Here is a 27,499-nt window from a genome sequence, read left to right as displayed (position 1 = left end):
AACGCTTTCCCTACTGTTGCGCTCTCTGGAGTTGGAATAGTAATTTTTACCCCTACGCTAGCCAACGCTTTCCCTACTGTTGCACTCTCTGGAGATGGAATAGTAATTTTAACCCTACGCTTTGGCCATGGTGATCTTTTGCTGGGGCTCATGATCATCCTGCTTCTCCACAATCAGCCTCATATGTTGTACTTCAAGTTGGGTCAGGGAATTTCCCCATCCGCAGCTTACCAATGCCAAAGATGACTTCCTCTACAATATATCTGTTTCTAGTCTAATGGCCTGCTCATTTGACTGATGGAGTCCGAATCATATAAAGGTAAGAGGTAATAACGCATGACAGGAGTGAATCAGGGGAGTATAAAGATGTATAGAATTGCCTAAAGGCCTTGATAATGCAGTAATTTGGTGTCTTTCATAGATTCACATGCTTGAATATTCCCCGTCGTCGAAGTGGGAGTCCCACTGTAAATAAAATAGCAATAATGCTAAATATAAATATAGAAATATATATATATACATAATACCAGAAAAGAAGGAAATACATAGAAAAACCTCTAAGAACAAATCCTACATAGGAATGCATGGTAGAGAGAAAAACCATTTGTAACACCTTAGTATCATTATGTTAGTCCAAACTGCGGCCTATCAGGCGCCAGCACCCTCTAGAACCTTCTCCTCAGAAGCTCAAGCCCTCAGATTTTCTACCGCACGTCGTGTGAAGGGAGTCTCCCTGAGCTCTGCTCAGTTTTCAGAACTCTATCTTCTAGTTTTCCAGAAATGTCTACAATGTCAAGTAAGAAGTCTTTATTCAGACCATATTCTTCTTGTGGGAAGCTTCGTCTTTTTGAAAAGGACCCCCACCAGAAGTGTATTTATTGTTTATATCCGGATCATGAGGCTGGCAGCTGCAAGTTTTGTAGAACCTTTTCTACCAAAACTCTTAAGGACAGGGAAGGCCGTCTTCTTCTTTGGCTGCAGCGTCTTAAGGACAAGGACTCTTTAGTGTCCGACGCAGAGAGTTTACATTCTGGTTTCTCCTCAGCAGCCTCAAAGAGAGGTAGTGTCCAGGAGGTTCCTTCTCCTTTCCTCAAGAAGCCAAAATTAGCCCTGTCTGTGGCTCCTGCAGTCTCTACTGCCATTCCTACCACCTCTACGGCTACGAGACCTGGCTCTCAGGCGTCTTTGGCTACCTCTCGAGGTGTCTTCACACCTCTTACAGTCCCGCTGTCGACAAGAGCGTCTACGATCGCTCCGTCAAAGAAAATGGCTTTGCCTGCATCTTCGACGACTACACTGACTACCACTTCGGCTTTCTCATCATCGACGATGGTTTTGTCGACGGCCTTCACGTCGACGAGGGTTTCGTTGCCGTCTAAGCCTGTTCCGTCGACGATTCTAATCTCGTCAATGAAGAAGAGAGAATCCTCGTCGACGAAAGATCCGAAGACATTGTTGTCGTCGACGAAAGCCTCATCGACGAAGACATTGTCGACCAAGATCTCGTCGACGAAGAAGATCTCGTCGACGAAGACAGGACTGTCGACGAGGGCTCCGTCGACGGAGTCAGTACCAGCATCGACAGCGAATCCGTCGACGACGACTCGCCCGTCGACGACGACGAACCCGTCGACGGCTGCTTCAACAATGGATCGCTCGTCGACGGTGACACCGTCTACGACCTCGTCGACGACCACTCCGTCGACGCAGGTTTCTTCAAAATTACCAGCCACAACAGCTAACTCAGCCTCGTCGTCGGTGACGGCTCCGTCAAGGACGGCACCAATTTCAATTGCATCTGTACCGTTAGTGCCCTTGAAGACCTCTAAATCTTCACATTCTCGCACTACAGTACCCTGCCAACAGATCTCAGAACCAGAGCTTCAACCACGTTCTCCGATGTTTGCAACTACATCAGACTCGGAGCATGAAGAGGACACGTTTGGGGCAGCACATTGTCCCTCTGATTTAATAATTAAATGTCAGGACACAGACTCTGATGATGGCGGTGAGCCAGAATTTCAACAAGAGGAACAGTTCATTCAAGCCCCTGTGGCCACCATTCCTTTGACCTTAATTTCAAATCTCCAACATATGCTGGGCGATTACAACCGCCGTTTCCCAGCTAGTCCGCAAACTACACCTGCACAATCTCCCGCTCCTGTGGTGCTACCTCCACCTTCATTGCCGCCTGTCGTACCAACTACGACTTCGTCTCGGATTCATAGATCTATTAGCATCCATACCACTGTATATCCGCAGGATGCGGATGATGAAGCGAACGCAGAACGGGTGTTAAAGGGTGCAGTCGAAGTGGTCCCAAATCATCAAAGAGGGAGAGGTTTTTACTCTCGATTCTTCCTCATACTCAAGAAGAACGGAGATTTGCTACCCATTCTGGATTTGAGGGCTCTCAACCAGTTCCTGAAGTCTCAATCATTCTGTATGCGGACACTACTGGAAGTCCTGCGTCTTCTATCCAGCGAGGATTTTATGACCACCATAGATCTTCAAGACGCATACTTTCATGTTCCAATAATCAAACGACATCGCCAGTACCTGCGTTTCAAAGTGGGGCCAATACATTTTCAGTTCAAAGTGCTACCCTTCGGACTGCGTTCAGCTCCTCGTGTGTTCACGAAGGTACTGGCCCCGGTGGTGGCTCACTTGCGTCTACAAGGAGTTCAGATCTTTCCCTATTTAGACGATTGCCTTCTCAAGTCTAAATGCCACTATCAGCTAGATCGGGACACGCACCTTTGCCAGCAAGTGTTTCGGTCTCTAGGGTTGACCATCAACAAAGAAAAGTCACAGTTTGCACCTCTGCGGATCACATCTTTCCTGGGAGCAATCCTAGACACGCAGCTCTCAAAAGCGTTCGTCTCGGATGAACGACGTCTAAAAATTCTTCGTCTGGTCTCCCTTATTCGAAAAAAACAGTCCGTTTCTGTTCGGACGTTAAAATCATTCTTGGGAATGGCTTCATCTTGTATCGCACTGATCCCAAATTGCAGGTTGCGCGCCCGTCTCATTCAGGAAGAACTGGACTTACTGTGGCGTCAGGTCTCCGGATCCTTCAACGGCCTTGTTGCCGTCACAGCTCGCATGAAACAGAGCCTGCTTTGGTGGACGCAGCCCGCGAATCTGGGAATGGGTGTGTCCTTCCTCGATCATGCTCCAGACCTTACGTTGACGACTGACGCCTCCTTAGAGGGGTGGGGCGCTCATCTTCTGGGCCTATCCATCAAGGGCAAGTGGTCGCCGACGCGACGCACGTGGCATATCAACAGGCTAACATTGATGGCGATTTTTCTGGCGCTCAAGTCCTTCCTCCCAGTTGTTCACGGGGAGTCAGTGCTAATCCAAACAGACAATACTACCAGTATGCACTACGTGAACAAGCAGGGGGGGGACCAGGTCTCTGTTTCTGTCCCGCTTGGCCCAGTCAATCTGGGAATGGGCTCTTCGCCATCACATCACCTTGACAGCTGTCCACCTTCCGGGTGTGTCCAACTTCCTGGCTGACTCTCTAAGCAGGTCCACTTCCTCGACACACAAATGGGAGCTGCACCAACCGACTCTGGATTGTGTGTTCCGCAAATGGGGTCACCCGGATCTGGATCTCTTTGCGACACCGGAGAACCGGAAATGCCCTTCTTATGCAAGTTGGCATCCCCACCCAAAGTCCCGCGGGAATGCCCTTTTGATCAACTGGAGCGGTCTATTCGCTTACGCTTTTCCGCCGCTCCCATTGATACCGCGGGTATTGTGGAAGATGCGGAGGCAGCCCTGCCACATCCTGCTGATTGCTCCTCGTTGGCCCAGACAGGCATGGTTTTCGGAACTACTCCTAATGTCCCTGTGCGAGCCCATTCCTCTACGTCCTCGTCCGGACCTTCTAACCATGGACATGGGCTTAGTGTGTCATCCAGATCCCTCAACGCTACAATTTTGGGCTTGGAACCTGAGCACCTTGAGTACGCTGGTTTAAACATATCCCAGGAGTGCAGAGACATCCTAGCTCATGCCAGAGCTCCGTCTACTATCAAGACTTACAAACTTAAATGGAAGCGATTCTGTCATTGGTGCGCTACAGCCAATATCCATCCCATCCATTCCACTCCTGAGCAGCTCCTTCCATTCTTTTTGAGCCTTGCTCAGTCAGGTCTCTCTCATGTTACACTGAGAGTTTTCTTAGCTGCTATATCTCGTTTCCGACATGATGGCTCTTCATCTCTCTGTTCATCACAAATTATATGTCAATTCTTCAAAGGGCTTTTCCGCAAGTTTCGACCTGTGCGTCGCCCTCCTCCAGCTTGGCACCTCAATGTTGTACTATCTCAACTTATGAAATCACCTTTTGAGCCTATCCACAGGGCAGATATCAAGTTCATCACTTGGAAGGTTGCACTTCTGCTGGCTTTGACCTCCTTTCGTCGCGTGAGCGACCTCAATGCTTTTACTGTCAAGCCACCTTATCTACAGTTCAAACCTGACGGGGTGGCACTCCGGACCAACCCCTCTTTCATGCTTAAAGTACCCACGGATTTTCATTTGAATGAGCCTGTATTCCTCAAGACTTTCTTTACGGATCCAAAATCTCCGGCGGAGCAGCGCTTACATTCTCTGGACATCAAACGATGTCTTAAATTTTACCCTAATAGCTTTTTGCATGCTCACGAACCTCGAACTTTATGATTCACGCCACTCTGGCTTAATACCGATTAAGTTCAATGTCTTCACTGCGGCAATCTCATGAGCACGCCCAGACTTTACACTTCGTTACTCACGCTACCCTGCAACCTTGATTAGACACGGGTTTAGATCACGACCCAATTCTGGCATGTTTTATCCTGTTCTTTTAACTTATGGACTCTCTCCAGTTTTTTTGGGCTACGGTTTCTTTTCTATGTGACCATTAATTTAACATTAACACGATTCTTCATGGTCATCTGTGATGCACAGTGCATGTGTAAGCAACTTGCAACTTTACACAGCACATGGGAATTATGTTTAAAAATGTGTTAGTAATTAGAGAAGTCTTCTCGGTATTTAGTTCGTTTTGTATCTTTTGATTTACAGACCCCTCCCCTGACGAAGGGCTGTACGAGCCCGAAATGCATAGGGACCGATGGGATTGATGATGAAAAAAGTGTGGATGTATTTTTCTGATGCTTAAGAAATACTACATTTAAAGGAAAATGGTACTGGAGTGACCATGTACTTTTTGAAAATCATAATAACAGAACAATTTGGAAACAAATTCTTGTCTGCTTGAACTTTATTACACCTGCGGGTATCACCTAACGCGGTGCGCTGGGGGACAATTACCATTGAGAACTTGCTATTTTGGTATTTATCTCAACGCTGTATCGTTCAGACAGCGAAGCCTTAGCCTGCACGCGACAACTTTTCATCTAATCAAAACTGATACATTAAAATTACGGTGCCTGCCTTACCTTAAATTTTACATTGCCAGAACTGCCCCTTTCCGCAAGTCCGACCAACTTTTCATTGCCTACGGACGACTGCGCAAGGGACATCCAATTTCGAAACCGACTATTGCCCGGTGGCTTTCCTCAGCCATTGCTTTCTGCCACCAACAAGCGGGCAAACCATTGCAAGCTTCAGTGAGGGCTCATTCTACGAGGGCGATGTCTTCATCCACCGCCTTGTTTGCTGGTGTGCCACTTCATCAGATCTGCCGTGCAGCGACATGGTCCAGCAGGCACACCTACACCAAACATTACTGTTTGGATGCCATCAATGAAGCGGATACCGCAGTGGGACAGGCAGTGCTTCGCCATCTTTTTCAGTAAGGTGAGCCTCTGTTCCCTCCTCCTTAGTATTTTCCTGTGATTGCTATGATGTCTTATATGACTGTATTATTATTCTAGTACTGTCTTGATTTTTTCTTCTATGCCTAGCAATCTCAGTTTTCTAGGAGGTTACTGCTTACTATTCTCTTCAAGTATGTGAATCTATGAAAGACACCCCCTAATACTGGAGAAGAACAATTGTTACTTACCTGTAAACAGGTGGTTCTCCAGTATTTGTCTTTCATAGATTCAAATGCGACCCACCCTCCTCCCCTCAGAGGCTCTTTTCTCCTCATGCGCTCTTTATTACTTGTGCTACAAAAATCAGAGGGCTTGAGCTTCTGAGGAGAAGATTCTAGAGGGTGCTGGCGCCTGATTGGCCGCAGTTTGGACTAACATAATGACACTAAGGTGTTACAAATGGTTTTTCTCTCTACCATGCATTCCTATGTAGGATTTGTTTTTAGAGGTTTTTCTATGTATTTCCTTCTTTTCTGGTATCATGTATATATATTTCTATATTTATATTTAGCATTATTGCTATTTTATTTACCGTGGGACTCCAACTTCGACGACGGGGAATATTCAAGCATGTGAATCTATGAAAGACACCAATACTGGAGAACCACCTGTTTACAGGTAAGTAACAATTGTTTGTTTATATGATTTCCCCTTGGCCTGTGTTGATTTGATCTCAAGGACTGAACCTTCCAGGTCTCCTCCTCCTCGGCCAGGTCAAATTCCCATGTTTCCCCCTGTGGAGTTCCACAGGGCTCAGTGCTGAGCCCTCTGCTGTTCAACATATATATCCGTCCTCTAGCGGAGGTGGTTGAAGACGCTGAGTTGTTTCTTTTTTCCTATGCAAATGAAACCCAGATCCCTGTTCGCCGTTTCGCTGGTGAAGGGTCACGGGCCCTCTGACCTCAGCATAGGCTTGAGCAAGATTTTTTACTGGATGCAGCATAATTAACTTAAGCTTAATGGGGTCAAAACCAAAGTCATGATTTTAGGCAAAATACATGATCTCTGGGGGCGGCAGCAATGGCCCGCTGTACTAGACACTTCTCTTGCTCTTTTTAACAGTGTTAAAAACCTAGGTTTCTTCATGGATGAAGCATTATCCATGAAACAAGTTGTCCACCTGCTTTGCTGGGCTTAAGTGGCTAAAAAATATCTCATGGCTGATCCCTTTTTCAGCTCAGAGGTCGGTGATCCAAGCCCTTGTCATCTCCTGACTAGACTATGGCAATGTCTTATACTTGGGAGCCGATAAAGCCACTATCCACATACTACAACTCGTGCAAAACGCTGCTGCCAGGCTCCTTTATCACCTTCCGAAGTATGCTTCGGTCTCCAGCATTCTCCTTGACCTACACTGGCTGACGGTTTCAAACCGTATTCAATTCAAAGCCCTCTGCTATATGTTAGCTTTGTCCACCTTTATCATCCTTCCTGACCACTGAGATCCATTTTACAGACTCGGTTCACTGTACCAAAAATCTGACTGGCGTGCATGAAAGGTTGTTCCTTTTCCTATTTAGGGCCAAAACTATGGGAAGCCCTGCCTGCTCCCCTGGAAGATATAGCATCTCTCTTTGCTTTTAATAAGAGACTAAAAACTTGGCTTTTTTAACTCTGCTATTGTTCCTTTTATATCTTCCCGCTACTCTTGCCATGCACCGGGAAACCCTTTGGGGTAGGTGCGCAAATTACAAGTTCCATAACAAAAACAATCTGTAGTGCGCTTTTGGTTCTTTGTTCTTAGTTTACAGGCCAACAGCTTGCCAGCTCTGTTCCCCCCTTCTTAGTAGTAGTAGCATTGGCAGGGGCACAGCAAAGCAAACTCCGCCCTATCTGTATTTAAGGTCTTGAGCTGCTGTCTTGTTTGTGTGTGTTAATGACTTATTTTCTTCGAACCTGTGAGTTTGTGATAGTCCTTAACTTTCTTCACTCTGTTCTCCAGTTCTGCCCGTTTACTCACCGTTCTGCATGGTTTTATTTTTCGAAAATTTGTTTTTTTTCATTTTTCAAATATGACAAACAGTCAGGGAGTGAATGCCAAAGGACTGCATGTGCTGGTCAAAATGTGCCATGATGCCAATATAGAACACTCCCATACCCCAAACACAAAACCAGTTACAAAGGAGCAATTCTCAAGCAAACATCCAAGTATAATCACAGTACAGCATTTCCATTACATTAATCATGACATTGTCCACAGTCCCGTAGAGTCTGTTTCAATTTTAGTGGTTGTTTGTTTTTAAATCTCCCAGTCTGCGCCTATGTCCAACATATTTGCCAGGGGTGTCAAATCTCTGTGTATGTATGCCTCTCGCATTCATTATCAATGGGGTAGATTTGCAAATAGTTCTTCAGCGGTTGCCAGATGTCACACGGGCGTGAAGTGATGGGTAATAAAGTGCAATAGACATCACTCATGGTGTCACAGTAAATAAGGTCACGAAGCCAGGCCAGCACCGTGGGTGTTTGTGCTCTGCCCCAATGCAAAGAGATTTGGCGTTTTGCTATGAGTATGGCTGTTGCAGAGAACCGTCTACTACTTCTCTCTCTTAAGTGGCTTGACTTACCCCAATAATGCCATCAGTGGTGTGGGTTTTATAATGTGTTCCATCATGATAGACAGATGACGAAAAATGTCTTCCCAATACACCCTTACAGGTGCACAATTCCATGCAAGGTGAGAAAAATCCGCCTCTGGTTCCGAACATCCAGCACCTGCTCTTGATACGGTGGGGTTGATTTTGGATAATAACTTCGGAGTTACATACACTCTGTGGAGGTATTTAAAATTTTATAATTTATGCCTATGATTATTTGAGATGTATTGTGTTTGCGCACAGCAGTAGTACCATACGCTGTCAATTATTGTTGTGCCAAGATCCTGCTCCCAGATGTCCGTGCTTTAGTGCCCGTTCTGCATGGTTTTAACCACAAGTGAAATCAGCCCCATCCCCCAATGACTGCCTTAAAGGCATCCCATAGACCAGCCACTCAGTGTACTGTAAATAATTGGTGATTCTCTCCCCAATTATTAAGCATTTAATATCGCTTTTCTGGGAATTATTATTTAGTCGCTATGTCTAATTGGGCGTGGGGGGTGTGGTGGTTTTATAACCTAATCATGATTGTTGAGTGGTCAGCCAATATCTATATGTTTTGTCTTTGCTAGTATCTGTGAAGTGCCCAAAAAATTGTCTAGCCTGGCATAGGTATGATGTGAGGCACCGAATCACCATAACAGCGGGTGAAAAAGGGGGATTCTGTGTATCTTGGGTTATTATTTTGAATCGTTGATATGCTAAACCATTTTAGTTGGGTTTAAATCTATTTTCTTTTAATTAGGCAATGTTATGTTGAGTTATTTTTGCATGTATGCATTTCTTTGTGTTGCTTTTATGGTCGAAAGCCGAATAAAGCTTATTTGATGATTTGATGTGAGGCAGAGTAGTATGTGTAATCCCTAGGGGTAAGATTTCAGGTTCTCTAGATATCTGATAGTCCCAGTTCCCTCATCCACTTTAGCCCTGCTTTGGACAGAGTGCCTTACTGACCTTCTCATTGAGCAGAGCGATCTAGGTTGATATCCCAACCATTTCTACATTCAAATCTCCTCCCACCAGTATGTTGGATTAAGAGGTGGTCATGATTTCAGATAAGGGATCGTTGAAAAATCTCTTTTGGTTATCATTCAGAGCATACAGTGAACACAAAGTAAATGTATGAGACGTCATATAGATCCTCAGCATCAGCATACAGCCAGGGAGTTCGGTGTGAGTATTAAGGACCTTCCATTTGAATTTATTGACCAACAGAATAGCTGCCCCCCTTTCCTTGCTTGGACACAAGGAAAGAAGTGGCTGGGAGATGCAGCAAGATATGAATCAACCCCAGTCTTGTCTTATTAGATGAGTCTCTTGTAGGACTCTTTTAACATATTAAATAAGGATATACGCTTAGCCGAGGCATTATATCCTGTTAAGGTCATAATCGTAAACATTGGGACCTGTCATATAGTATGGCATTTCTAAGAAGCTGAGAGGGTTTCTCCTGAAGCTCCAATCAAGAGCTCCAGCCTCATTGTGTAGAGTAATAAATTAATGAAGATGTTCTGCCGGAGTAACCACCAAAGTAGAAACCAGAACAGTAAACAAATCAAATCCTCTTCCTTCAACTGGAGTTCTTGTGTTTTGGAAAGGACTATCATACCAGTACTTCAGATACATGGTACTGCTGGTTGTGTTTTCCAGTATACTCAGTGTATCCCTCCACTCTGATCCCCTGATAGCTGGGGGTTTTGTCCGTCTTCAGCTCCCCCATTGACAGCAACCTAGTCGTCTATAGTGCAGTGTTACAAACTGGGTTGTAGGTTGACTGGGGTATGAGCCCTGATCAAGCAGCAACCACAAACCTAGTCAGGGTAAGAAGCAAGCCAACCCTAAATTAACCTGCGCTCACTCTCTGGTAGCTTAGCAATGTGTAAAGTATTTGTGCAACACTTCAAACAGTAAAACAGTGAAAATACCACACAAAAAGATTCTACACCAATATAGAAAAATAGCTATTATTTAAATAAAACAAAACCAGAACGACAAAATCCCAAACTGGTTTAGATAAAAATAGCGCCTAGAAGCAAAATGCACCATTCGGAGTATCTGGTCGCGAAGGGCAGAGACAAAATCAAAAGTTCAGGCCGACTGCGATGGATCGCGCACCAGATACAGGGACCCAGTGAGGTTCACTGAATCAAAGTACCTTAATCCTGGGTGCATTGACAGTGTGTGATACACTGCATTGACAGTGTGTGATACAGTCGAGGTGATGCGTTGGTGTCACGCGATGATGCGCTAGTGCTCATCCGCGCAGCAGCAGTGATGTGTCGTCTCCGATGAGTGGTGGGCTATGATGCGGTGATTTGTCATCATCATTGTGGCTACCATTGTCGGAGATGCAAGGAAATTGTGCTGGGAATAGCATTGCACAGTGGTGGTTCTAAAGGCGATGCCTAGGGTCTGAGCCACCCAGCAGCGGCCATGCGTCAGTTTTGATCCATGTAGCAGAGGCAAGGCGTCAATTCTGATCCATGCAGCAGCCTTGATCCACCAGTTCAACAGCAGTTGCATCGGATCTGCTGGAACAAGCAACTTAGGCCCACTTCCAAATGTTCATGACAAGGGTGGCACCACTTGGCAATGCAGAGTCCAGGTGCAGAAGCAGGGTGGTTGGAAGTAGTTTATGTCCCTGAGACCTCAAATCAGAAGGCCACCCTGAGTTTAAGTGATACAAGTTCCGTCCTTCTCCCCCAGGCAGGGGATCAACAGGCAGCTTGGCAGCACAGCAAAGCAGTAGTCCAGCAAAGCAGCAGTCCAGCAGAGTGGCAGGCCTTTAACAGAGCAGCAGTCCTTCTTCGGAAGAAGAGACTTCACAGGTCCAGAAGTGTACTGAATAGTACTTATACCCAGTTCTGCCTTTGAAGTAGCGGAGACTTCAAAGACATGCCTTTGAAGTGTACCGAGGTCATCCCTTCCTGCCCTGGCTCCAAGCTCACTACAGTGGGGTATTCAGCCCTTCATGTGAAGACAGGACACAGCCTATTCAGGTGTACGTGAGGCTGGGTCCCGCACCTCCATCCCATCCTGCCAGGATGGACCCATCAAGTCACACCTAATCTCCCATTGTGTGTGGCAAAGCCCAACTTTCAGACAGGTAGCAGGTACCAAATCGCTAAAGTAAGAAAATGCCTAAAAGTGATATTTTTTTAATTTTAATTTAAAATCCAACTTCACCATAAGTTAGGTTTTTTAAATTAGGATTCCAGAGACACCAGCTTGGAAAGTCTATCTCTTCACAATTGGGAATGACACTTATACAAGGAAATAAGGTCATCCCAATGTTATTCTATGGGAATAGGCCTTGCAGTAGTGAAAAGGAAATTTAAAAGTCTTTCACAACCACGTCATGTTAAACGTAAACACGTACATGTCCTGCCTTTTAAATACATTGCACTCTGCCCTCTGGGTTGTCCAGGGCCTACCTTAGTAGGAAGTAGCCTTCAGAAAGAAACTCAAAACCTGGTTATATAACTTGACACATATGTGCTTGCTGCCATCTAGCACCTTACTTCCACTCTCTTAGCTACCCCCCTCAGCGCCAGCATGCTCCTTCCGGAGCGACAGTTCGCACTCTATAAATGCCTTATTACATTACATTACATTAGTGGTGACTTATATGTATAAAAAGGGAAGGTTTGAGCCTGGCAAGAGGTTTATCTTGCCTGGTCGAAATGGCTGTGTAAACTGCACACGTAGGCTCTACAATCGCAGGCCTGAGTCATGGTTTTAGAGCGGCTTAGGTCAGTGGCACAATATGTGCTGTTGCCCACTAGTAGCATTTAATTTGCAGGCCCTGTAGTGCACTTTACTGGGAATGTATAAGTAAATGAAATATGCCAAATGGGGGTGAGCCAATTTTACAATGTTTTGAGATAGAGTGCATGCACTTTGGCACTGGTGAGCAGTGGTAAAGTGCTCAGAGTCCTATGGCCAGCGAAAACGAGGTCTGAAAAAGTAGAGGAGAAAGGCAAAGCTTTGGAGGTAAGACCACCCTAAGCCTGTCAGGTCTATCAGTCAGCCAGCCAATCACCCTTCAAAAGCCAAGAACCCAATGTTAATCTGTGTTCTTTCCTTGGGCATCTTGTTAATTGCCTCGATTCTGTCTCTGTAGATGGTCCAATGGCAAACACTGGTAGAGTCAAATATGTGCTCCCTAGAAAACGTTCAAGCCCATCTCATGCCGCTCCTCCATTATGGCCTTCTATAAGACGTAAAGCGCACAAGTCAAGATGTCTGGCGGTCTGTCTCCAGGGCCTGCTGAGTTGCCTACATTTTACGTTCTGTCTAATTTAATGTCTTCCTCATTAAGCCCTGGGAGTATATAATGAAGCAGGCGTTTTGAGAAATGTTCAATATCCCCGTTCTAAGCTTCTCGCAATACTCCCCTGATGCGTATGTTTAATCTGCAGAATCTCTTTTCGATGTCCTCAAGATGGCCAGAAAATGAAATATTTTGGTTTCCAAATTTTAGTTCTTCTTTCTGTATGGAGTCTATTTCTTCCTCCCATGCAACTCCCGAGTCTTCCAGGGTCAGGTTCCTCTGTACCAAACTCCCAGGTCTTGCTACATTTCTTTTAAACATTTGGAGATATCGTCTTGAAGTGAAGAAATGTCCTTACACACCTTTCCAAATAGGTCCTTCAAGGACACAAAAGTGAGAGGGGCCTCTGATGAGCTTTGAGGCTGCCTTTGCAGAGGTGGGTTATGACTTTCACCTCCCTTGCCATCTTGGTCCCTGCGGGCCACCTGCTTTTCGGAATCCGTTTTGGGAAGAATGCCCTTAACATTTGAATCTTTCTGGCATTTGTGACAGACTATAACAAGTGTTGGGATCTTAGTATTTCTGTTTTCAAGGCAATCTCTATAAAACACTCTCTGTAGTTGTCCACCAGTAGTGCTGTGAATATACTCGGGTCTAGTGGTTTTGTCTGTTTCTTTGTCTAGGACAAGGTGAGGTAGTTGATCACTACTGGTGGCTCAAAAAAAGAGAACTCTCATCTCCCAGAGATTCACACTTCTAAGGCATAGTTTCACAACTTATGGATATTGCAGTATTCATCACTTGTTTTCTTTTGCAAAATGTTAAGACAATCTGTACAGGCGGGCCAATTCTACTTAGCTACCTGTGCGTCCGAACTTTTTTTGAGATCACATAGTGTATTTTCAAAGAGGTGTTCTACATAGAGTGCACACCAGCCCTACGTCTATGGACTCTCCTTTCTTGGGGGCGTTTGTGAAGGCACTTAAAGCATGGTGCTGCAGAATGGGGAAGCACCTCTCAACCCTGGTGTTGTCTGTTTTCTCTCATCTGAGCCAGTTTGAGGATGCATTCACCAGTATGCCAGTCCACACCCACTGTGATATAGAGTGGGTATTCTCATCTGCTCCAGGCAAGAATCTGGTCAAACGTACTCTTCGCCCTCTCATGGGCTATTGATATCTCCGATGTTAAGAGGCCACTGATATTAAGAGTACCTTGTTCAGTAAGCTCCGCAATGTGCCACACAACGGCGCTGGGGCTCACAACACCCAGACTTGTGTAGAATTCTCCTTGTGAGCAGCTCATTTCTTTACCTTTCTTTCCCTGGTGATTTTGTGCAGTAGTATGCAGGCGTGAGTATTCCTGGGATTCTTCCAAACTGTGTAAGAACCATGCTCAGTCACATTTGGGAATTGTCTTGCTTAAGTCACTTCCCCAGAGCTTGGTGTTGCACTCAGGGAGTGTGATCGCATAGCAGGCCCTGCGGTGCAACCGAGACATGGTTGAAGGAAGTGTGTTTGACTGCTTCCCTCCTATCACACTACCTGCACCTGACCTTGGTTCATTGCTCGTCGTCACCCGGGGCGAATTTCGCCTGTGCTTAGGAGCAGAGGGTCCATTCCTTCCTGTCACTTCTATCGAGGATCAAGATATGAGCGATCTGTGGGAGCTCTCGGGTGAACAGTTGGGTCTCTGTCTTTGCTTAGCCTTCCATATTCCAGGCTGAAACAGGCGTTGCGTAAGGTATGGGCGCAGAGCAAGAGAGAAACACTCGCACACTGGTGCCGCCTTGGCCACATCCCCAATCCTTAATTTGTAAATGAACCTTCATTGTTTCTAAATTCTCTGGACTCCATCCTTTTTTATTCACAGCGTGTGCATTGACTATGTTGATTTAGCTACTGTTAAAGCTGTTATCTGTTGGAACACATTGTCTCACATTTGGCGCTTTAACAGATTATCTGATTAGATAACGACATTGAACTAAATGGAAGTGTGAGGAAAATGTCCGTCCCTTCTAAATTTCTAAATTCTCAACTGTTCATGTCAAGGTCTCATGTCTAATGCTACAGTAGACGCTGTAGAAAAGCCAAGTGATGGTCTAAGGTCTAATAGACAATGCTGATCAGAGTCCATGCCATTCAAGAAGTCTCTTAGCACATCATTATCAGAGTCTGAGATATTGCTTTTGACTTTGGAACAATAAACCTTGTACAGCCTTCTGACAAATGTGTAACAAAACCAAGTACTATCTACGCAAAAAAAGTATGAATGATTTATTGAACAATAAGGCAACGTAGTTGTATTCTGATCTTATACAAAACCAAATTATTCTGTCCAGAATATTTGAGTACTTTAAACTGCAGGGTGTGGAAACCTTTCAGACTTATTGTTACATTACACTACATTGTTTTGTACAGGCATGTAAATGATGTTAATTATAGAATTGACACAGCTACTGTTTTATTTAGCTTCAGCAGCAATGGAGACTTTCAAGCTGAATATTAGACATGCCTGCGGAGCTTCTACAAGCTGATCTTTAACAGTTGCTTGCAAATGGAGCTTCAAAAAAACCAAAGGTCTAATGCTTCTTAGTGCTTCCACAGAGGGCATTGTTTTAAGTTAACATTGCAAACATGGGCTCTGATTAAGTAGGTCTTCACTTGACCTCATAAATTCAGGGGGGAGACGGTGTACAACCCCTTATAATCGGAATGAGGGGAAGAGAAAGACCAGATTCTGGAGAGAATACCTTATGGTCTCCAGGCATGTGAGTGATATACATGTATGGCAATAAATTAAATAATGATAGTGTAATGGCTCAATGCAGATAAGTAGTTTAGGAAGAATTGATTTTGGGTGTATGATGAACAATGTGGGGGGATTTCTTACAGATGAAACTCCTGAGGTTTATCACCTTTGGAACTCTGCTGTGGGGCTCTCTAATGGAGTCTGACCCACTGTAATGTTCTTGGAACATGTGTGGACATACCCCTGCCTACGTGTCAGCTGAGCAAGAAATACTCTTGGTTGACTCAGCCTTGCATCTGTGCACAAAATTGTGATGATTTAATTGGAGACTGGGTAAACGGTATCATCTGCAATGTTTTCAGTGTACATTCTATTGAACTATGATTTAAAGTACTGTAACTCCAGATTAGAACATGATACAATGGTCAGTGTTGCTGCCTTTTCTATAAAATAGGCATAGAATCCAAAGATGAGATCTTTTTTGATATGCCTGGTTACTTTATAACTTTTAATTCTCTGAGCCAGCCCTTATTGAGAGTCCTTCAGCCTCTCATCTGCTTGTGAGCAGCATTCTTCTGCTCCAGAGTGCATGCACTGAAACCCCAGAGAACCGAGGAGACTTTTAAGAATCTCTGAGCAATAGCATGCGATGAAGTAGAAGTCTACTTGAGTGTTGGTGCACCTCATAAGCCCCTTGGGCAGGGAGAAAATGTAATGTACATATTGTAAAGCCAACACAACATTAGAAATTTGACCTGGGACTACCTTGAAGCAACTAAGTGGTCTCCACATGCCCCACCCAAGGAGGGCAAAATAATCTTTGCAGTAGGTGCCCCAGGATAACGATGTTGAGTGTCTAGAAAAGGGCACGCAGACGTCTTGCATTATGTGGTCAGAAGTGGTTGCTTGTCAAGCTCTAAATAGAAGTGAAAAACGATTGTTAATTGCCAATTTTACAAATGACTATGCTTTTTTGCATGTGAAAAGCTTGTGTTTATGATTAAGCCAATAGGTTTGGTTTAATACATTGTGGCAGGGGAGTGCTTTTTAATTCCATATCAAAGCATTAGGCATCTCCAGTATTGGATCTTTCATAGATTTATATGCTTGAACCATCCCGGTCGTCGCTGTGGGAGTCCCAAAGTATCATTCTAAATCAGTAAACATTAAATCATAGGCTACAATGCAATGAACAGTCACTACAATAGCCTATCTACCTTCTTTTGTAAAAAAAAAGAAACAAACTTAAGTATTAACCAATAAAGCGACAGCATCCTGTAGAACACTCCCAAGAGAGGCTGAGTTCCTCAGATTTTCTACCGCACGTCATGTGACAGGGTGTCTCCCTGAGCTCTGCTCAGTTTTTTCCTTCATTCTCCTGATATTTTCTCCAGTTTCCAGAAAACTATATTGGATTCTTCCAAGAACGGCCTCTTCAGATCATGTGGGTCTTGTGGTAAGAAGAGGCTTCATTCTGAAGATGCCCATAAATACTGAATTGACTGTTTGAATCCTCAGCATAAAGTAAAGAACTGCAACATTTTAAAAACCTTTACAGCCAAAACCCTAAAAGACAGAGAGGGTAGGTTGCGGATTTGGTTACAAATACTTAAAAGTAAATCTGATGTTGTCTCTGAGGATGGGGAAAGTGAGAGGTCACATGAATCTCCTGAAGGCCATAAAAAGCTTCTGAAAAGTCTAGCCATGCATCTGCAAGCTCCTCACAAAAAGGAAAGCGTTCATTTCCTACTGAGGAAAAATCTCCTCTGGCCTCAAAACAAGAAAAAACCTCTTTACAGCCTTCGATAGTGAAGATTTAAATCACTAAAAAAACCTTGTCGTCTTTGACACTGTCTTCAAGATCACCGTCAATGCAAAAGTCACCATCAGGGCATATTTCTCCATCATCGTCTAAGAAAAAGGACCATCAACAAAAGTTTCAGATCCTGCACCGTTGGTGGCTACTCCACTGACAAATTCCTTACTGTCGGCGAAGGTGCCTTCACTGTGGACGTGCTCCTCGTCAACGATTCCTGCATCCTCATCGATGGCAACATCCTCATCACCGACACTTGCTCCGTCAATGGCCACTTCCTCGTCGACGACAACCACTATGACACCGACATTAAGTGCATTAACGGTGATGACCTTGTCAATTTACATCATGTCATCTTTGACTACACAATTACCGCCCGTTGGCGAAACATTTGACGATGAATACTACGCCCAGTATAAAAAGAACTTCAATGTTGCAACTTATTCCTCTTTACATATCGTTGACGTTCTCATTGACAACACTGTCGATTAGTCATTTGTTTCAGAACCCATCAGGGTTTTCACCTTTACCTCCACCAACTTTCTTGGAAGAGTCAGATGATGATGGTCTGTTTGGCCCCGCACATTGTCCTTCACAAGTTCGTGTAAAATATCAAGAGAATGATAATGACTATGTGGACTTACATCCATAGGAGTTTCATCATCAGCATGCCAGTACCTTACAGTATATGGAACCAGTTCATGAGCCCATAGTTCACCTTCCTGTAACATTGTTTCAGGATTTGTAAGCCATCTTCCAGGATTATCGCACTCGTTTCCCTGCATTTGTTGGTGCACCTCCACCAGCATCTCCACCGATCATGCCTCCTCCTACGCCTAGAATGATGCCAAGAACAAATATTATTATTTTTCCGCAGCAGGTTGTATCCTCTTATGATGACATAGAGGATGGTGAAATTGAGTGCTAGACCTGCTGGCAATGAGTGGGAATAATACATAATGTCCACACCTGCTTCTCCAATTCCTTAAATATCAGATTCCCCCAGAGGACATAGGTGGTTTCCACCTTTGAATTAAAAGAGCAGCCTCTCGGTTTCAACTACTGATGACAGTCAAGCAGTTTGACTGCTTTCTTTATGATTTTAAAGACTAATCACGAAAACTGCCAGGGTAATCCCTATAATTGACCATATTTGGGAGGATATTTTAGCAAAATATTACCACAGGCTTTAATAAGGTATGGTCATACCCTGGAGTTTATCATAGTACCACTGCCTCATCCACCAGCAAAATCTCTGCCATCCCATCTTCAGTTACTCAGGAAGGAGGCGTTCATCATGCTGTAAAAAGGAGCCATAGAGAGTTCCACACTCTCAAAGTGGAATGGGTTTCTACTCCCACTTTTTTCTTGTAAGGAAACAGTCTGGGGATTGGCGTCCCATTCTGGACCTCAGATAGCCCAACAAATACCTGCAGAAAAAATCTTTTCGCATGGTAAGTCTCCAAGAGATATTGCAGCTGCGGAACCATTTGGAGTTTCTGGCCAGCCTCGATTTACAGGGTGCATATTTCCATCTTCCTATTGATCCCAAATACCGAAGGTTTCTTAGTTTCACTGTGGTAGGCACTCACTATCAATTCAAAGTCCTCCCATTTGGTCTCTTATCAACTCCTCGGGTATTCACCAAATGTCTTGCTTTAGTTGCAACACACCTAAGAATACGGGGTCTAGATCTTCTCGTATCTTGACGACTAGTTGGTGAAAGCTCCTGCTTTTCACCAGACTTCGGAACCCATATCAATCTGCCTACAACTGTTCCGCTCTCTGGGGCTTTCAGTCAATTACCAGAAATCCGTTCTCAATGGATAACGTTTCTCTAACAACTTTGGATACCCTCTAAAACAAGGCATTCTTGTCCAAAGAAAGGCAAAACACCATAAGGTCGCTGGCTCACAAACTATCCAGAAAAGAGTTTTCTTCTGTTCGTCTTTTCAAATCCTTTCTCAGCATTATGGCTTCGGCCATTCTCATGGTGTCCCACTCATATCTCAGAATGAGACCTTTCCAAGAACAGGTGGACAACCAATGACTTTAAGTGACCGGATCATTTGACGACATTATTCGGATCACTCCAACCATGAAAAAAGCACTTCCTTGCTGGTAGCCTATGAGCAATCTCCTTGCGGGTCTGACATTCTTCTCTCCACTTCCAATTATTATTCTGACCACGGATGCCTCACTGGAAGGCTGGGGAGCTCACCTTCAGGATCTCCAAGTGAGGGGCAAATGGAGTGTCTCTCTTCAAGATGCCCATTAACTTCCTGGATTTGAGGGCAATTTTCCTAGCTCTTCAGTCATTTCTCCCAAGGATGCAAGCTTCCTCTGTCCTCATTTGAACAGACTACACTACCTGAATGCACTACCTCAACAAGCAGGGAGGGACGAGGTTTCAGATTTTATCCTTAGAAGATCAGAAAATCTGGTAATGGGCATTAATACACTGCATCTCCATCAAGGCGGAACATCTTCTTTGGCGTCAAAAACAATCTAGCAGACACCATGAGCAGAATCGGTCATACATGTCACGAGTGGGAACTCGATCAGCTCATTCTTGACTCCATATGCTGGAAACAGAGAATACCCAACTTAGACCTCTTCGCATCTCAAGAGAACCGAAAAGGCTGGTTCTTTGTTAGCTGGGAACGTCAGAGAGGGACATGAGGCAATGCGTTTTCTATGCGATGTTCAGGAATGTTTGCTTACGCTTTTCCCTCATGCGTTCTCATTTCCAGGGTTCTCTTGAAGATGAAAGGATAACCGTGCAAGCTGATCCTCATTGTTCCGCGTTGGCCCTCCAACACTGGTTCATGGAGCTCCTTCTACTCACTGAGTCCAAGCCTTATTGCCTCCCAGTGACCACAATTCTATTGACAAAGAACAAATCCTGCATCCGCATCCAGCCTCTCTTCAGTTGCATGCTTGACACCTGAATACAATGATTTCAAGGATCTAGACTTCCCTCAGCGCTGTAGGGATGTTTTGTACAGAGCTAATGCTGTGTCTACCAACAAAACATATACATTAAAAATGAAATGTTTTTGTTCTTGGTGCCTTCAAAATTAAATCCAATCTCTTTTCTTACCTCCAGAACAAATTTTGCCTTATCTTCTTTCTCTGGCAAAATCAGGAATGGTGTATGAATCTGTGAGTGTCCACCTTGCTGCCGATACACCCTTACTTCTAATTCTTCATCTCTTTGTTCTTCTCATATCATCAAACAATTCATGAAGGGATTGTTCAAAACTTTTCCTCCCATTCGACCTCCTCCGGCAGAATGGCATCTCAACGTAGTCCTTTCTGAAATGATGAAGCCACTGTTTGAACCAATTCACAAAATAGAGCTCAGATTTCTTACTTGGAAAGTGTCATTACTTCTCGCTCTTACCGCTGCAATGAGAGTAAGTGAACTTCAAGCTTCCACTATAACAGAACCCTACCTACGATTCACTGCCAACTGTATTTAACTAAGAACAAATCCTAAATTTTTTCCGAAAGTTCCAACCCAGTTTCACCTTAATGAGCTGTTGTCCTCCGCACATTTTATCCAAATCCATCCTCACCAGCGGAGAGATCTGTTCATTCTTTAGATGGTAAAAGATGTCTTAAGTTTTATTTGCAACTTACTAAGGAAATATGGGAAATTGATCAGTTGCTGTCTCATATGGGCCTCTAAAACTGGATGCGTCAATCACAAAGAGAACTATTGCACGATGGATTGCTACAACTATTCAACTCTGTCATACTAGTGGGTAAACCACTCACGACCAAGGCTAAAACGCATTCCATGAGGGCAGTATCCTGTTCTGCTGCGTTGTTTGCTGGTATGTGAATGCACATACTTTCACGCTGCATTATTGTTTGGATCTGGCAACTTGCAGTGACACTGCTTAAGGACAGGTGGGCTTATATCATCTGTTCCATTAATGTAGATCTCTACTCTTAGAGGTGTTTATTTCCTTTTTTATTTTATATGCTTTTTCCAATGTAAAGATACCAAATGCTTCTTGATCTTATATGTTTCTCTGCTGGTATACTAATAATGAAACTATGTTACGATGATATGTTTTTTTTTTGTGTGAAGTCTGTTTTAGTTTCTAAAACAAGAAAGAGATAAAGGTCTGAGGGCCCGATGTAGGTAGGGCTTTACCGATCGGTATCGGCCGAAAATACCGATTTTTGGCCCTTACCGATCGGTAAACAGCCATCGAGATGTAGGGAACCAAAAACAGAACGAATCGGATAGAAAACCGATTCGGAATGTGTACCGAACGTGAAAGAATCCGATACGTACATACCGAAAATCGGATATGTAACGAATCGGAAAAACACCGATTCGGTTACAAAGACCGAATCGGTCCATGTACCGATTCGTTAGTGACACCGATTCGGAAAATCACCGATTCGGTCCCACTACCGATTCGTTAGTGACACCGAATCGGAAAATCACCGATTCGGTCCCACTACCGATTCGTTAGTGACACCGAATCGGAAAATCACCGATTCGGTCCCACTACCGATTCGTTAGTGACACCGATTCGGGAAATCACCGATTCGGTCCATGTACCGAATCGGAAAAAATACCGATTCGGACATGATCCGAATCGGAAAACATGCCGATTCGTATGAATCTCCGATCGGGAAATACCCCGATTCCGACAGTTGGGGAGATGTAGGGAGGCACAGAAACACCGAAATCGGCTCAAAATCGGTAGAATTCACTCGGTATTTACCATGGATTGCAATCAGGTGGTAACCAACTCCAACCCATATAAACAGTCCCAAAATGCATTGCAACTTGCAGGATGGCAGCTTTCTATGTCATTGCGAGGCGGCTACGGCTACAGCAGGAAGGACAGAGGGAATGGCTAAGAAATGAACAGGTCTACAGACAGAGGATAACCCTGTTCATGCTCACTGAGGCTGAGATCCTACAGAGATACAGGCTGGACTCTGACACCATACTTGAGCTCATCAGGGACCTTAAGCCATACTTGGACCACCACACCCCAAGGGCACACGCCATCCCTGCGCACGTCCAGGTGCTATGCAGCCTACACCTGGTAGCGTCTGGCAGCTATCAAAGTGGAGTAGCAGCAGCAGGAGGGGTGAGCCAGAGCAGCCTGTCAAGGTTCTTCCACATATTCCTTGACGCCATGATAGACAGGATGGACCAATACATCTCATTCCCTGCAACCCACGCAGAACTGCTACAAACCAAAGCGGACTTCTACCAGATGGCACACTTTCCCCAAGTCATCGGTTGCATAGATGGCACGCATATTCCGATTTGCCCACCAGCGGACACCGAATACATATACCGCAATCGGAAATCGACACACACCATCAACGTGCAGGTGATCTGCAATGCCAAGTGCACCATCACAGACCTGGTAGCAAAATTTCCAGGGAGTACCCATGACTCCTATATATTCCAACAGAGCGGCATATATGCACGGCTGATGGCTGGCGATTTTGGAGAAGGATACCTCCTAGGTGAGCCACATCATCAGACCCCCATAACACATAGTAGGTAGGTGTAATACATGTATGCATGTGTCTAATGTGACCCCTTTCTCTTCCAGGCGACAGTGCATATGCCCTCCGCTCATTCATACTCACCCCCTACCTCAACCCCTCCACACCCAGCCAAAGGAGGTATAACCGGGCCCACATACGCACCAGGAATGTTGTTGAACGGACCTTTGGCATCTGGAAAAGTAGATTCAGATGCCTGCACAAGAGTGGAGGTGCAAGGCAGTATACCCCCATCACCTGCTGCAAGATCATAGCTGTATGTGCAATGTTACACAACCTTGCGGTCAAGAAGGGCACTGAGGTGGAGTTGTCTGACTACGAGGACTATGACGACGACGAAGCTGTGCCACTGACACAGCCAGCTGGGGTGTGTACGCCATGTGATGGCAGATACAGACGTGAGGAGATCACTGAGAACTATTTCTGACTGAGTACAGATGCAAAGACAGCTAAATGTTGCTTGGAAAATAAAATTTTTAATAGTGATGCACCACAGTTACATCACTGAAGTGCATCAAAAAATGGAGTCTGTCAAAACAAATAAAGTCCAGGGTCCTGGTATGATCATCCCCCCTTGCCAGCCTATTTTTTGGCCCGCTTTCCAGACCCACTGGGGTGTCCCCCGGCCCCCTCCGAATGGCCTGCAGCATCAGCGGATCGCCTGGTGCTCCTCCTTGGCTCTGATGCAGCGCTGGCCGGGCTGCTGCGGCTGCTGCTGTCTCCAGCATCACCCAGGTCCAGGGCAGGATTGGAGGCGGCGTTTGAAATTAACATGGCCTCCATGGCCGTGGTGATCCTGGCCATCCCCCTGGTCAGCTCAGCCGTTTGCTGACTCTGCACCGACTCCTGATTTGCGCTTCGAATGCACAGCTGGGCGGTCGCCGCTGCAAGGCGGGCCATGGCCCGGTTGAGCACCCGGGCATCCCTCCTGCGCGCAACCTCATGCTCCTCCTGCCTGGCAGAGGAGTGGGTGATGGCAGTGGTCAGCCTGCCCAACCCTGCTGCCACCTCCTTGTTGCTGTCCACAACAGCCTGGAACCCCTTCACCAACTCCCCCATCTGCATGTTGTGCTGCAGGAGCTGGCGTTGGCAGGCCATGGTGGATCTGGCCTGTTGGCGCTGGATTTTGACCATCTGGCCCTCCAGGCCCAGGAACACACTGCCCTCCCGTGCTGGTGCAGCAGTGGTGGTGGTGGTGGTGGTGGTGGTGGCACGGCGTCTGGCACTGCTGCCTCCGGCCTGCTGAGTGGGCTGGGGTGCCACTGGTGGTGGTGTGGTGCTGGCCGGTCCCGGAGCCCCTGCTCCCAGGACAGGTAGGACGGGTGGCAAGGCCACGGTTGTGGCAGGAGCTGTTGTCGGCGGAATGGTCTGCCTTGTTGGGGAGTTGTATGGTGAAAATTGCAAGGGGGGTGAGCTGGGCAGTACTGGGGAGTGCACTGCCTGGAAATCAATCACCAGGACTCCCTCCATTCCAAGCCCTGGGGTGTCTCCTTCCTCATCCTCTTCCTCCTCCTCCTGGCCAGGCTGGCTGGTGCTCGGCCCTGCCACTGCAGTATGTGATGTCGAAGCTCCCTCTGCTGCCACAGTGGTGCCGCCTGATGGTGCCCCTAGGTACAAAGAAGCATTTGTAAACTGAGTGCCGATGTATTACAGTCAGTACAATTATGGCATTCCACATGTCCTTGCATCTCCTTACACCGTGTCACACTGTTTCCTGTCTTGTGATTCTGCACTGACATATTTGGCTAACTTCTGCTGACTACATGTACCATGATGCTTGTCTCTTGTATGTTGGTGACAGTACAGTGCTGGTGTTTGCCTATGCATTGTGTCTAATGGGGAGGTGTCTGGTAGGGTGTGTCATGATGCGCATGCTTCTTACCTGTAGCTGTGGCCATCGCAGTGCTGTCCAGGGTCCCGATCCCTACAATGCTCTCCCTCTCGATGGTGCTGGAGACAATTTCCTCCAGCTCGGTGAGGGGTGGCGCCGGGTTCTTGCCTCCTCCGGTGAGTCCAGCCTGCCTTTGGAGGTCGGCCAGCTTCCTCTTGGTGAGGCTGCGGAGGTCATAGAACCTTTTCTTAAGTTCCTCAATGGACCTGGGGGTGACTCCAGCAGCATTGACCTTCTGGGCGATGTCTGCCCACAATCGCCTCTTGGTGCTGTCTGGCACGTTGAGGGACAGCTTGCCAAAGAGCTGCCGGTGCACCCTCACCACCTCCTCAACCAGCACCTGTAGTTCTGTGGTGGTGAATTTGGGCTTCCTCTTTTGGGAGGACTTCTGGCTTCCTGCCTGATCTGCCATATTCTCTTGCTCCTGCTCAGTCTGCAACCTCCTTCTCCCACTGCTGCTAACTGTGTGTTGGGCTCAGGCAGGCTTTCCAGAAACTTCTAGAAACTTCTTAATTGGCTGCACCTGCCAGGGTTGCCACTCCCTGTTTGGGTGGGGGAGGGGGAGCCACCTCATTGGCTGAATCGCCTATTGCCGAGTCTGCTTTTACCGATTCGGTAAAATCCGAATCGGTAAAATCCGATTCGGTATTATCCGATTCGGTAAAAGCCGAATCGGGTCATGCAATGCATTCCTATGGGCTTTTTCGCCATGGGTCTATGATTGCCGATTCGGTTTTTACCGAATCGGCTTTTACCGATTCGGTATTCGCCGAATCGGAAATATCCGATTCGGTGGTAGCCGATTCGGTATTTTCCGAATCGTTGTTGGCCGATTCGGTAATTTCCGATTCGGACCGAGCTGAATCGGAACGTACCGATTCTCATTACCGATGCCGACCGAATCGGTTTTCAGTCGGTATTTTTTTCCTACATCTCGTTTTCCGATTTCAGAATACCGATTCGGCCCGCCTCGGTATTTTGAAATCGGAAAATCCCGTTTACCTACATCGGGCCCAAAGTGTACACAGCGTTAAGCCTACAACCCATTTAGGGCCGGCCGCGTTGATTTACAAGTATTTCCCTGAGACACAGCATGTCACCTACAACCCTTGTTGGGCCGGCCGCGTGATCTAGTATATGCAGCATGAAGAACTTGTTGTAGGTTTTCATGGGACCTGTGTAAAAAACACTAAAGTTGATAACACAGGCTAGAGGCCCATAAAAAGGGGACTGCAACAGAAGGACAGGAAAGGATCGAAAGAAGAAAAGATGTTAGAAGAGGCAGAGTTATACCTACGTAGGCGGCTGGGTGGTGTAGATGGGAGGTGGTGTGGGACGATGTCAAGTTTGAGGAAGAGGTAGTCGGGGATCACTGCTCCAATAGTGTAAGGCGCCTGTTAGGGTCTGGTGGTAGTAGGGCATCCTCGAAGAGTCGCAGCGGTCTAACCTTGGAGGGCAAATGGCGCGCATGTTCAATTTTACAGAGGTATTGGGTTAAGGGTCGCCAAACAGCGTTAAAACGGGTATCTTGTATGTGCAATCGCGCTATGAGAAGCTCCATAGTTATTACATGCCATAGGCGCACAAACCAAGCCGTAATCGGGGGAGTCTCCGCTTTTCTCCAATACAGCGCTATAAGTTGTTTGGCCACCCCAAGCATGTGGAGTGCTATAGTCCAGTCGCTGCGGGTCAGTGCTTTTAGGTTATCAGGCTTAAGGCCCAACAAGATTATGTCAACAGAATCAGGCAGAGGGATTCCCAGTACCTCCTGTATATGACTAAGGACCTCCTTCCAGAGCAGGGTCAGCAGCAGACAACTCCACCAAATGTGAATGAAGTCGCCAGTTGCATTTAGACACCTCCAACACAGGGAGGGCACCGCAGGAACATTTTGTGCAGTCGAACGGGCGTATAATACCATTGTGTCATAATTTTGTATGCATTTTCCCTCTGTGGGATGCTACGATAGACCCTGGGAATGTCTCGCCATAGGCGAGTCCACTGTGTAGCTGGGATTTCAGTATCAGGGCCAGCTGCCATTGGCGTTGGTATGGGTGCGCTGCGAGTGCCAGGGGGTGTTGCAGGATCTGATTTTTTCCGGGAGATAAGGCCCTTCGAGTCATTGAATGAGAGGACCAGCCGCTCAAAAGGAGTGAATGGTTGGATAGCAGCCTGCCGCATTTCCGGTGTAGATACCCAGTGGCGCAGTTGCACGTAGTGTAGCCTCGCTTCCAGTGGGAGGCTAAATTCCTCCCTGCATTGGGCAAATGACTTAAGGAGGCCTCCTTCGTATAGATCTCCGATCACTCTGCAACCCCCCTGAAGCCAGTTGGCGAACGTTTGTGGATGAAGGGCCGGAAGGAATAGCAGGTTGCCTCCTATGGAGTGTGAGGAGAGGGGAAAGTCGTCAGACCCTTACGCACGGCTAACCTATCCCATATATCTAAGACCGTTTTAGTTGGCTTTGCCATGTAGGCACTACGGGATTGTGCCACTCTGTGGAGCCATGTGAGGTCCCAGATGGTGCACCCGTTATCATCCTATCCATGTGGAACCACACTTTTTCGCTCTCAGTGGTCGTCCATTCCGAGACGATGTGGAGGTGCGAGGCCCAATAGTACTCCAGAAGGTTAGGGCACACCAGTCCCCCTCTGTCGCGTGGTAACATGAGAATTTTATGGGAGAATCGCAGTCGTCGTCCATCCCATATAAAGTTAACAATCTCCTTCTGGAGGCCCTGCATCTGGTGTTGTGGAATAGGAGAAGGGAGTCACT

The 27,499-nt window shown here is 46.1% G+C and overlaps 1 protein-coding gene across 5 annotated transcripts in view; it reads left to right on the top strand.

Moving 5' to 3' along the window:
* ZBTB20 (zinc finger and BTB domain containing 20) overlaps positions 1-27,499 on the top strand; it is a 2,236,857-nt gene that overhangs the window by 1,183,070 nt on the left and 1,026,288 nt on the right. For 4 of the 5 annotated variants that reach the window (XM_086935527.1, XM_086935525.1, XM_086935524.1 and 1 more), the window contains exon 5: positions 8,499-8,619. The exons of the other annotated variant lie outside the window; for it this stretch is intronic. The gene's annotated coding sequence lies outside the window, so the exon portion shown is untranslated. The remainder of the gene's footprint in view (positions 1-8,498; positions 8,620-27,499) is intronic. 5 annotated transcript variants of the gene reach the window in all.

This window comes from Lissotriton vulgaris, chromosome 8 (genome assembly GCF_964263255.1).
Source record: "Lissotriton vulgaris chromosome 8, aLisVul1.2, whole genome shotgun sequence".
In the NCBI taxonomy this organism is placed as follows: Eukaryota; Metazoa; Chordata; class Amphibia; order Caudata; family Salamandridae; genus Lissotriton; species Lissotriton vulgaris.
This window is presented reverse-complemented; position numbering and strand designations above follow the sequence as displayed.